This window comes from Petaurus breviceps, unplaced genomic scaffold (genome assembly GCF_028583685.1).
Source record: "Petaurus breviceps papuanus isolate PSGF00001 unplaced genomic scaffold, PetGlider_PUasm1.0 214, whole genome shotgun sequence".
NCBI classification, from domain to species: Eukaryota; Metazoa; Chordata; class Mammalia; order Diprotodontia; family Petauridae; genus Petaurus; species Petaurus breviceps.
This window is the reverse complement of record NW_027185863.1, coordinates 14,281,287-14,292,026: the sequence shown is the minus strand read 5'-3', so window position 1 is coordinate 14,292,026 and position 10,740 is coordinate 14,281,287. Positions and strand designations below refer to the sequence as shown.

The 10,740-nt window shown below is 42.0% G+C and overlaps 1 long non-coding RNA gene across 3 annotated transcripts in view; it reads left to right on the top strand.

Annotated features, from left to right (window-relative positions):
• LOC138165769 (uncharacterized) overlaps positions 1-10,740 on the top strand; it is a 90,916-nt gene that overhangs the window by 72,208 nt on the left and 7,968 nt on the right. Inside the window, exon 4 of one of the 3 annotated variants that reach the window (XR_011169449.1) lies at positions 4,178-4,317. The exons of the other annotated variants lie outside the window; for them this stretch is intronic. This is a non-coding gene — a long non-coding RNA (uncharacterized lncRNA). Of the gene's footprint in view, positions 1-4,177; positions 4,318-10,740 lie in introns of those variants that run through there. 3 annotated transcript variants of the gene reach the window in all.

The following is a 10,740-nucleotide window of genomic DNA, read 5'->3' as shown; positions in this document are numbered from 1 at the left end:
AGAGACAGAGACAGAGAGAGAGAGAGAGAGAGAGAGAGAGAGAGAGAGAGAGAGAGAGAGAGAGAGAGAGAGAGAACCAGTTCTCCTAAGTGTGAAAGAATGAAAATCTTAGCTGGAGAGGTATTGTATGCTCATACTTATGATAGCTCAGAGTAGCCCTGCCTCACCTGCAGTCTCAGGGAAAGAGAGCAGGAAAGGGGGGAAATTCCCCCCCTCCTTTTTGTACCCGCTCAGTTCTGGCTCAACAACTGTAATGCCAAGCAAAGGCAATTTCCCAAGGTTCAAAATACCGGCATAGCTGCTCTCCATTTTATTCAGTGACAAATTAAGAACAGTGAAAATCAAAATATAGCATAATTCAAAATACAGCATTCACCAAGTATAATTCAATAATTCCCAAGTACTACTCCACCCCTGAACATTGTAATTCATTCAGTCAATCCCAAAGACCCTCTTCTAAGTACTACTCCACCCCTAGGCAGTACTTTCATTTAGTCAGTCACAAAGCAAAAAAAAAATCAAAAGTTCCCCACCCTTGGATCACAACTGAATAGTCCATCTACCCCAGAGTTACAACAAGCTTAAGCATGGCATTTAATACCCAAAGAGAGGTCTTTTCTTCATCTTGACCCAAGGCAAGTTCTCAGCAATCTTTGTTCCTGGGGAGACAAAGCTTAGCAAGGCACAAGATATATTGCCAGTGTCCTCATTAATTCATTCTCTGTCTGCAGAACAGTCCTAGGACCCCTGAAAACATTAGCAAAACCCTCTTCCAGTATTTCTGTAAATATACAACAAGAAAATCCTTCTTCAAGGCTTCTGAACCAACAGCAAAGTTCCAGGACCTTGGCAACAACAGCATTGGCCTTCACCAGTGGGCACAATTCGCTCTCTGTCTGCAGAACAGTCTCAGGACCCCTGAACCAACAGCACTGCCCTTCACCAGTGGATGAATCTGGCAAAACAACATCAAAACAGACAGACAAAGTACCAGCAAGCATAATAGCCATGTCTCCTCAGTCCTTGGCAGCTCTGGGTGGCAGCTCTCAAAAGTCTTGGGCAGTTTAAACTTGCCCTCAGCAATCCTCTCCATTTCTGCCTCCATGATGCTGCTTCCAAAAAATTCTTCTGCCTCTCTCTCTGCTTGTATCTCTCTAAATTCACGTCACCAGCTCCTCCCAGTTCAGCCCTCTCTTTTCACTTCAACAAATCCATCCCACAAGTGGGATTCACAAGCTCTGAGTTTTAACACGATCAATCTGAAAACCAAGCCAATACAGGGGGGTCTTTAAATTTCATTACTATTATAGCAACTCAAGCCATCAGTTCTTAGATGACTTTCTGTCGTCATACAGTACCAACCCCTGAATCATCCTGGCTATAAACTTGCCCCCCTCATGTTTCCATATGATCTCTTGGACAGAAACCAGGTGGGGAATGTCTGTTTATGCTCAAAGACTAATACTCAAAGGGCAGCCCACACATGCTATGTCATAATGTTAATCAATCAATAATCATTTATCACGCTCCTTCCATATGCCAGTATATTGCCAATGCAGTACCCATAGCAGCTGCTATGAATATGCAGACATATTTCCAGGGTTGAATCACAAAATATAACAAATTCTCCTCCTCAAAGACAAAACCAAAATATTTATTCAGATACCAGAAAACCAGTTCCACCATGGTGACAAAGAAGTTTATAAACATCACCAATGCAGGAAGCACCACCATCCCCAAGCTTTCCCTCTGTTAGGCCTGACCACAAACAAGCTCCCTTAGGCAAAATTCCTCTCTCTCTAACTCACCCTTAGCTACTCTGCCTCAGCTTTGCCTCACTCTCTCTTCTGCTCCACCATTCAGCAAGCTGATCCCATCATGGGCTCCAAGTGACTCAAGGACCTGAGCTGGACTAGAGCCCAAGGCAGGTCATATGGGCCTATTAAGGAGTAGGGACGATCTTCAAATTCCCTTAACATTACAGCCAGGCACAGCACTAAGTTCTTGTCCCTCTTCAGTTCCTGAAGTGGAAATCATACTTTATACATTAGAATCAATTTACTTCTGTCTATTGGGAAAAAAATATATTCCCCAATTTCAATAAAGAGGAAAGCTTCCTTTTTCATTCCCACCTCTATTTAGGCTCCTACTTAGTTCATACTTGGCCTCAGTCACTGCTAACTGACTTTCTTTTTCAATTCAATTCAACCAAACCTTATTAGTTACAAAAGACAAAAAATGAAATAACACCTGCCATCAAAGAACTTACATTCTATTGGGGAAGGAAGGGCGGTGTGGTATAAAATAGATATACAAGCAAGTAAATAAAAAACAACACAAAGTACTTTAAAGAGGGAGTAAAGGAAGAAAGTAAAATAAACACTCTGACCACATAATGAGCAAAGAATTGGAAAAGACCCCAATACTGGGAATTATTGAAGGCAAAAAGAAAAGGGGTTGGAGGAGGATGAGATGGATAGATAGTGTCATGGAAACCATGAACATGAGCTTGGACAAACTTCAAGAAACAATGGGGGATAGAAGTGCCTGGCATGTTATGGTCCACAGGGTCATGAAGAGTCAGATGTGACTGAAGAACTCAACTGACAGCAACAAGAGGAAAGTGAGTATCTAAAAAAAGGCATTGTGTACAGTGTGGTAGCTGGATGGTATTTTGGAGAAAGTTAGGGCTTCTGCAAGGCAGAGGTGATGAAAGAATGTACTGCACACATTGGGGGCCACTTATACAAAGGCATGGAGATGAAAGCTGAAATACTGAGTATGGGAAGTAGTTACCATGCTTGTTTCAAGTAACTGGGAGTCAGATTGTAGAAAATTTTAAATGCCTAGTTGAGGGGTTTATAGCTAATCCTTAATGCAACTGGAAATGATTTGAAATATTTGAGTGACTGTGGGGCAAGTAGAAATAATCAGATTTTTGTTTTAAGAAAATCAATTTGACAACTGGGTGGACGATGGATTGGAGAAGGAAGAAGCTTAAGGCAGAGGCACCTCTAGGAAGCTATTATAACAACCCAGAAGAGAGGACCTGAATAGGAGAGAGGCCATATCACAAGAGAGAATGCTGTAGAGGTAAGATTTTAATAAGACTTAGCAGAAACTGGTTGAGTATGGGTGTGGGTAAGAGTCAGTGTGGAAAAGGCAGTGTCTCTGGAGTCAGATGACATGGGTTCAAACCCCACCACTGAAACACTTGGGCAAGTCAATTAAAACCTCTGGGACTTACTTTTCTCATCTATAGAAATGAAGGAGTTGGACTACATAGCTACTGAGGACCCTTTTAACTCTAGATGTATACATCCAATGACTCTGAAGATGTAAACAAGGATGACTAAAAACATGAAGGTTCCTTTGACAGAAATAGGGAAGTTGCTGTTCAGTCATTTCCAATTCTTTGTGACCCCATTTGGGGTTTCCTTAGCAAAGATACTAAAGTGGTTTGCCATCTCCTCATTTTACAGATGAGGAAACTGAGGTAAACAGGGTTAAGTGACTTGCCCAGGGTCATACAACTAGTAAATGTCTGAAGCCAGATTTGAAGTGAAAAAGATGAGTTCCCTGACTCCAGGTCTGGTATTCTCTCCACTGTGCCACCTAACAGGGAAGTTAGGAGGTGGGATAGAAAATACGCTTTAGAAATATGAAACGAGATCCAAAGTCTTTGAATTATGCCTACAATAAAAATGATGAAGTTTGGAAGAAGAATCAGTTCATTGAGAAATATGAGTTTTGTTTTAGACATGTTAGAGTTGAGGTTGCTCAGTGGATAAAGCACTAGGCCTGCAATCCTTCCCTTTGGAAAGTCCCAGCTTCCCCAGGACCCTGGACAACCTTCTAGGTGGATAACCCAACCTGTGGTTGAGACTCTGCACTAGAGAGACACCCAGTGGAGTCTGCTCAAGAGTTAAAGCTCTTGGGGTGGCTAGGAGACACAGTGAACAGAGCACTGGCCCTGGAGTCAGGAGAACCTGACTTCAAATTAGACTTGAGACACTTAACACTTACTAGCTGTGTGACCTTGGGAAAGTCACCTAACCCCAGTTGCCCTGCCTTCCCCCCCTGCAGAAAAAAATTTTTTTTTAAAGAGTTAACGCTCTTCTCTCTGACATCAGTCTATCAGGCAACAAATATTTATTAAGTGCTTACTATATTTCAGGTACACAGCTGAGTTGGAGGACGGCTTTCTTCTTAAGAGAGGTACCCTAGGACTCTGAGAGAGCTTGAGTGTAAACATGTTGTGGTCCTTCTCTGGGAACCTAGACCTGCCAGTGTGAGAACAATTACAGTGATTGAAGTAGCTCAGAGAGTAAGTAGGTGTGTACACACCCATGTGAAAAGTATCTAGCACTACATAGTGAGTGCAGACACCCCAAACAAACATTCCCCAAAGGAAATAAAAATAATTTCACTTTTTGGGGGATGATTTGGGGATATCATCAATAACATCAACTCTTTGATACAACATACTTTCCCTCATCTCTCATAGTCTATTGGTTATCAAGTCTTGTCAATTCTCCCTCCACAATATCGCTTGTATCTGGCCCCTTCTCTCCATTTTTATTCTCACCACTCTATCTGTATTGCTGCAAGAGCCTCCTAACAGGTTTTTCAGCTTTTTCTCTTTCCCCCACCCTACTTACTGCTTCTACAATGATCTCCCATCTATACAATCTTCACATATCACCTTTGTGCTCAAAAGTCTTCAGTGGTCCCCTGTTCTCTACCAAGTACAATTCAAACTGCTTTGCCTGGCATTCGAGTACTTTCACAATCTGAAAGCATTCATATTTCTAGCCTCTATGATGTTATTAGCCTTTGCTCACTATGAACTTAAACCCAAATACTGTTCCTTTGATCTGGGATGCCCTTCCTTGCCCTCTTTATCTGCTGAATTCTTACTTTCCTCTTTAACATTCAATTCAAATACTATTCCTCCATAAAACTTTCCCTAATAAATCTGGTCAGTGATGAACTTTCTCCATGGACCTCACATGCTACTTGGTTTATAAACCCTCTGGTGTACTCATTATATAATGTTATTTATTATAATTTTCTTCAGTTGTGTCATCTTTATACAAGAGAGGGAGAATTGAATGGTGTTTAGAGAACCAACATCAAAACCAAGAAGTCTTGGCTTTGAGTTTTGCCTCTCATAGATGCTACTTGTGTGACCCTGGACAAGTCATTTAACCTCTCAATTAAAACATAACTAATTGTCTAAAACTCTAAGTTGCAGAAGGGTATGGGGAGTTGAGATTTCCTGCCAAGTAAATCATAAGTCTGATTATAGTTCCTATTCCTATCCCTATCCCTCTTATTATTATAAGATATATTATTAAGATTATAAGGGGGTGGAGCCAAGATGGCAGAGTAAAAGCACGAACTTGGTGTGGGCTCCCATTCCAACCACTTCCAATACCTGTCAGAAAATGATTCTAAACAAACTTTAGGGCTACAGAACCCACAAAGTGACAGAGAGAAACAAATCTCCCGCTGAAGGCAGCCTGGCAGGCCGACAGGAAGGGTTTATAGCAGTGCTCTGGGAGCAGTTCCATGTGCAGCGTGGTTCTGGCCCCAGGGCAGCCCCAACCAGGGGCCCAGTCTGCCCAGAGCAGACCTCAGGAGAGTGAATCACTAGCAGCTGTGGCGGTTTCCAGACTTCTCAACCCATAAATGCCAAAGAGAAAGTAGAAGGTCAGTGGGGAACTCTGTTGGAACTGGGTGACTAAAGAATGGGGTCCAGCCCCTGCCCCCAGACCAAGAAGTAGCCAAGGTACAGCAGTTGTTGCCATATGGCTGCCTCCAGAGCTCCTGGCCTGCAGATTGTAGGGCGACCAAGCGACCATTCAGAGGGTAATGGCTCTTGCTTTGACCTGCTTGGATTTGGATCATGGTCTTGGGTGGTGATATGGCAGTGTGTGTGTCAGAGCTTGGGGTGTCTGTAGAGAGGGTGCCCTCCTAATAGGTCCTAATAGCTCTGGTAGCTGTGAAAACTCCAGGGATTTGGGACAATGCTCTCTCCACTCTGGAAGCAGTGTTCTACCATGGCAAAGAACTTAAAAGTCAAGTAATTGACTGGCAAGATGAGCAAGCAGAAGAAGTGCTATCAGACCACAGAATCCTTTTTTTGGGAACAAAAAGGATCAAAGCATGGAATGGGAGGAAGACAACAAGTCAGAACTCCTGCACAAAAAGCTTCCAAGAAAAATAGGAATTGGTTACAGGCCATGGAGGAGCTCAAGAAGGATTTTGAAAATCAAATAAGAGAAGTGGAGGAAAAATTAGGAAGAGAAATTAGAATAATGCAAGAAAATAATGAAAAGCGAGTCAACAGCCTGCTAAAGGAGACCGAAAAATACACTGGAGAAAATAACACCTTAAAAAAAATATTATAAGATCAATGAGGGCAGGGATCGTGTCTAACCTCTATGCTGTACATCCACCAGAGCCTAACACATAGGCACATGGTATATGCAATTAAGCTCATCATGCCACCGATCTGATTAGGAACATCCCAATGAATACATATTTGTGGAATTAAATCATTATTCCATTATCTATAAAGTAATGACATGCTCAGGACCTATAAAAGTATATAAGGCCATGTGTTCCTACATGAAATGACCGTCAGATTGCTATACTTTTTTTAGTTGTTGTACCTGCTTTTATGATTTTTCTGCTTTGTCTCTTTTTTTGTCAGGCTGTTAACTTGCTATCAGTATGCCAAGCTCTCTCCTCCTTTCTAATTTGTTGTTCCTAATCTGCTGTAAACTTAGAAATTTGTTCAACATACTTGATAGAACTATGTGTTAAATAAGAGCAAATCTTCTCTGAGCAAGGACATTAAGGCCCTACAAAAGGCCATGAATTATAGGATGAGAGATTTAGAGCTGAAAGAGGTATTATTGTTCAGTTGTGTACTACTCTTCAAGACCCCATGGCCCATAGCGCTCCAATACCATCATGTTTTCTTGGCAAGTATACTAGAGTGGTTTTCCATTTCCTTCTGCAGGGGATTATGGCAAACAGAGGTTAAATGACTTGCCCTGGGTCACACAGCTAGGAAGCATCTGAGGTGGGATTTGAACTCAGGTCTTCCTGACTTCAGGACCAGCTTTCTGTCCGCTGGACCACCTAGATGTCTCTAGGGACATTAAAGTCCATCAGGTTCAGCTTTCTCACTTTAGAGATGTGGAAACAAGTACACAAGTTACACTGCCCATGGTGACAATGGTAGTAGGTATGCAAGCAGAGAATTTAATTTGGGCTTTTCTGATCTCAGGTCCACTGCCCTACCCATTATGGAACACTGTCTCTCCATAAAAGCAGCAGACTCTCTGCTGCCAAATCCACAGCTTGACATTGCACCAAGTTGATGCCTCTTCTTTATGGAATTTTGGGAGGCCCATTTTAACTGTTTTTGACCTTATTTCCTGGTGCACACTGTACTTTTTGAGGAAGTGAATCACTCTGGGGCACAGAGAGAAAACCCTAACCAAGCCTGAGGAGAGAAATGATGCCCTCCTGGTGTGATACTACCTCTGGGGTACTGAACCACTCCATCTTTCAATTTGCAGCTCAATGTCTTGTCCATCCCTCAGATAAGGAGCATGCAACGTAATGAGGAGTGTGGAGACCAAGGATACAGTCTCAATGGACGCTGATTGGATAAGCACGTAGTATTTGGAATTAAACATTATATCACTGATCTTATTAGGAATATCCCAAATAATGCTATGAAGTCAGTTTGAGAGATGACATCTCAGAAAAATCCCCAGCAGAACCTGATGGTTCAAAATGGGATAGAACCTACATCTTGTGATATCACAGGTGTAGAGAACTCTCAGATGAGAGAAGTCCCTCCATCCATGCAGGGTAGCATCCTCTCTGTGACATAATCTTAGAGAGTTGCCTAGGTCACTGAGATATCAAGTGACACAAGAAAGGAAATAATCATTTATACAGAGTCTACTATGTGCCAGGCACTGTTCTGAGGGCTTTACAAATATTGCATTGGGTACAACCACTGTATGCCAGGGATAAGACTTGGATTCAAATCTTCCTGACTTGGATGCCAGCTCCATAGCCATTATGCCATACTGACCTCCATTCTACTAGTAATGCTTGAATTTTCTCCCAGTGAAGAAGCATTTCCAAGTTTACAGTGTCCCCCATCTTAGCTGTTAAGACTCATTTTTTGACTCCTTGAGAAGCAAACAGAGGATTTTTATTTTCAGCAATCTCTAGAGAAAGATTACCTCTTTTGGTGTCACAGGAACCTAATCCCCTATTTCCCTTAGGTTCAATGTATTAACATTCACATTTTTTTTTACTTTTGCACTGTTTTTTAGTAACATTACCCCCTCAAAAGTTGAGAATTTACTAAGGTAAATACCTAATGTATCCAATCATATACAGGAACCTCTAATTATGAAACACATAGTTTTCTCTAAAAGAAATATCATAATCACTCTCCTCCCTATACCCCTAGTCCCATTCCAGAACCAATTTGTCTATTTTATAAATCTCAGTTTTTATACTTTGAATCTGCTCAGAATGGGTCTAGTCCCTCAGAATATGATGGCTATTAACCAGTGGTTGATAGCCCCCATTTCTGCATATTTTATTTAAAAACCAAACTCTGGTTAACATTGACAATGAGCAATTGCCCAGACAGAAATGTCCTAAATTATGCTTTGGTTGAATTTTCTATCCTGAAAGTCATTTGTTATAGAAAAAGCTTCTGCCTTGAACTAGGCTGTCAACAAATGAAAGTCTGTTTACATTTTATGGGCATATTTATATTTCACTGCTCTCATGTTTCACACCAAAGAACTAAGCTCAGAAAACACACTTTTATGCTTTAAGAGCCATATGAGGGTTAGGGTCTTCAGCACAACAAAATAAAATCAAACATGGAAACTGATGGCCAGCCAGAATAACAGTGCATGAATTTAGATAACTATTCTTCTCTTGCTGTGAATCTTTGCATGAATACTGACCTTGGTTATCCATGTATAACTGAATTTGAATATGTTTTCTCTTGAATGCCATTGAGTGTGACTTGTTGAATCCTAAAGATTCAGGTAGAGAAGTCATATTTGATAATCATCAGCATAGAGATGGTAATTGAATCCATGGAAGGTGATGAAATCGGCAAGTGAAGTAGTATAAAGGTAGAAGAGAAGAGGGCCCAGGACAGAGCCCTGAGGTTAGAAGGCTTAATCTGGCAGAGGATCCAGAACAGGAGACAGAGAAGGAGTGATCAGATAAGTAGGAGGAGATCCAGGAGAAAGTGGTGTCTGAAAAACCTGGAGAGAAGAGAGTATCAAGGAGGAAAGAGTGATCAATGGTATCAAAGAATGCAGAGAGGCAAGGAGAATGAAGATTGAGGTAAGGTCATTGGATCTGTCAACTAAGAGATCCTTAGTAACTTTGGAGAGAGTAGTTTTGGTGAGACGATATTTTCAGAAGCCAGACTGTAAGAGGTTAAGAAGAGGGGCAGCTAGGTGGCACAGTCACTAGAGCACTAGCCCTGGAGTCAGGAGGATCTCAGTTCAAATCTAGCCTCAGACACTTAACACTCACTAGCTCTGTGACCGTGGGCAAGTCACTTAACCCAAACTGCCCTGCTTTTCCCCCTCCAAAAAGCCAAAAAAAAAAGGTTAAGAAGAGAGTGATAGGAAAGTGGAGGCTCCTATTGTATATGGTCTTTTCAAGAAGTTTAGCAAAAAGCATAGAAATGATTTAGGATGCTGGTTATTGTGTGGTTTGTCCTTTGTTCTTGAAGAGTTCTATGACATCAGGGAGATGATGATATGAGTTACAATTGGCTTTGATTTGAGTGAGGGAGGGCTGTGCAAAGTCACCAGCCTCACTTTCTCCTCTAGTCATCTGGTCCAGCAGCCAGGTATCAGTCAGGATGAGTGGAGATGGATGGCCCAGGATGCAGTGGGAGACCTTGGCCCTCTTAAGCTGAGGTCTTTTCAGGTTGTCACTTTGAGTGAGGCAACTCTCATTCAGCGAACAGGCCTCTTTAAGAAGTGAGTCAAGGAATGACCCCTTTAATAATAATAAAAAAGAACCGAACTGGGAGAGGAAGACCCTCAGGGCTGCTGGCCAAAAGAGAAACAGTTGCTATTTACATTCCTCTGAGACAGGAGGGCCCAAAATATAAGCATTAAATGGTGCTTGGGCAGCGAACTATTTTTATACAGTCCCTGAGATCCAGAGTGAATCGGGTTTAAGGTCAGGTCTCTGAGAAAGAACTCCAGCCAGTAAACCCCAAGTTAACTAGATAACTTTTGGCCATCATAATTTGCCTTCCTTTGGGCAGAACACTTCAGGTAAGGAGAGCAGGAGGAGGAGCTCAGCTACCCAACTGGAGCTGGCCAGCTTTGTCCCCATTCAGGCAGCTCTGACTACTCACAGGTCGTGATTTGTCCTTCATTCTTGAAGAGGACCATAACATTGGGTATATGAGGACATGAGGTGCAATTGATAGAAGGATGAACTGAGGGTTTTTTCAGGGTCTGAGAGACATGGGCGGCTTCTAGGGAGTAAGAAATGAGCTAGTAGATAGGGAGAGATTGAAAATAAGTGAAAGAGTAGGGATGACAGAGGGGGCAATCTGTTAGACGAGACCAGATGGAATGTGATCAGTTGGCCAAGTAGAGAGGTTAGCCTTGTCAAGGAGTAAGGTCACTTCATTGTGTGTGA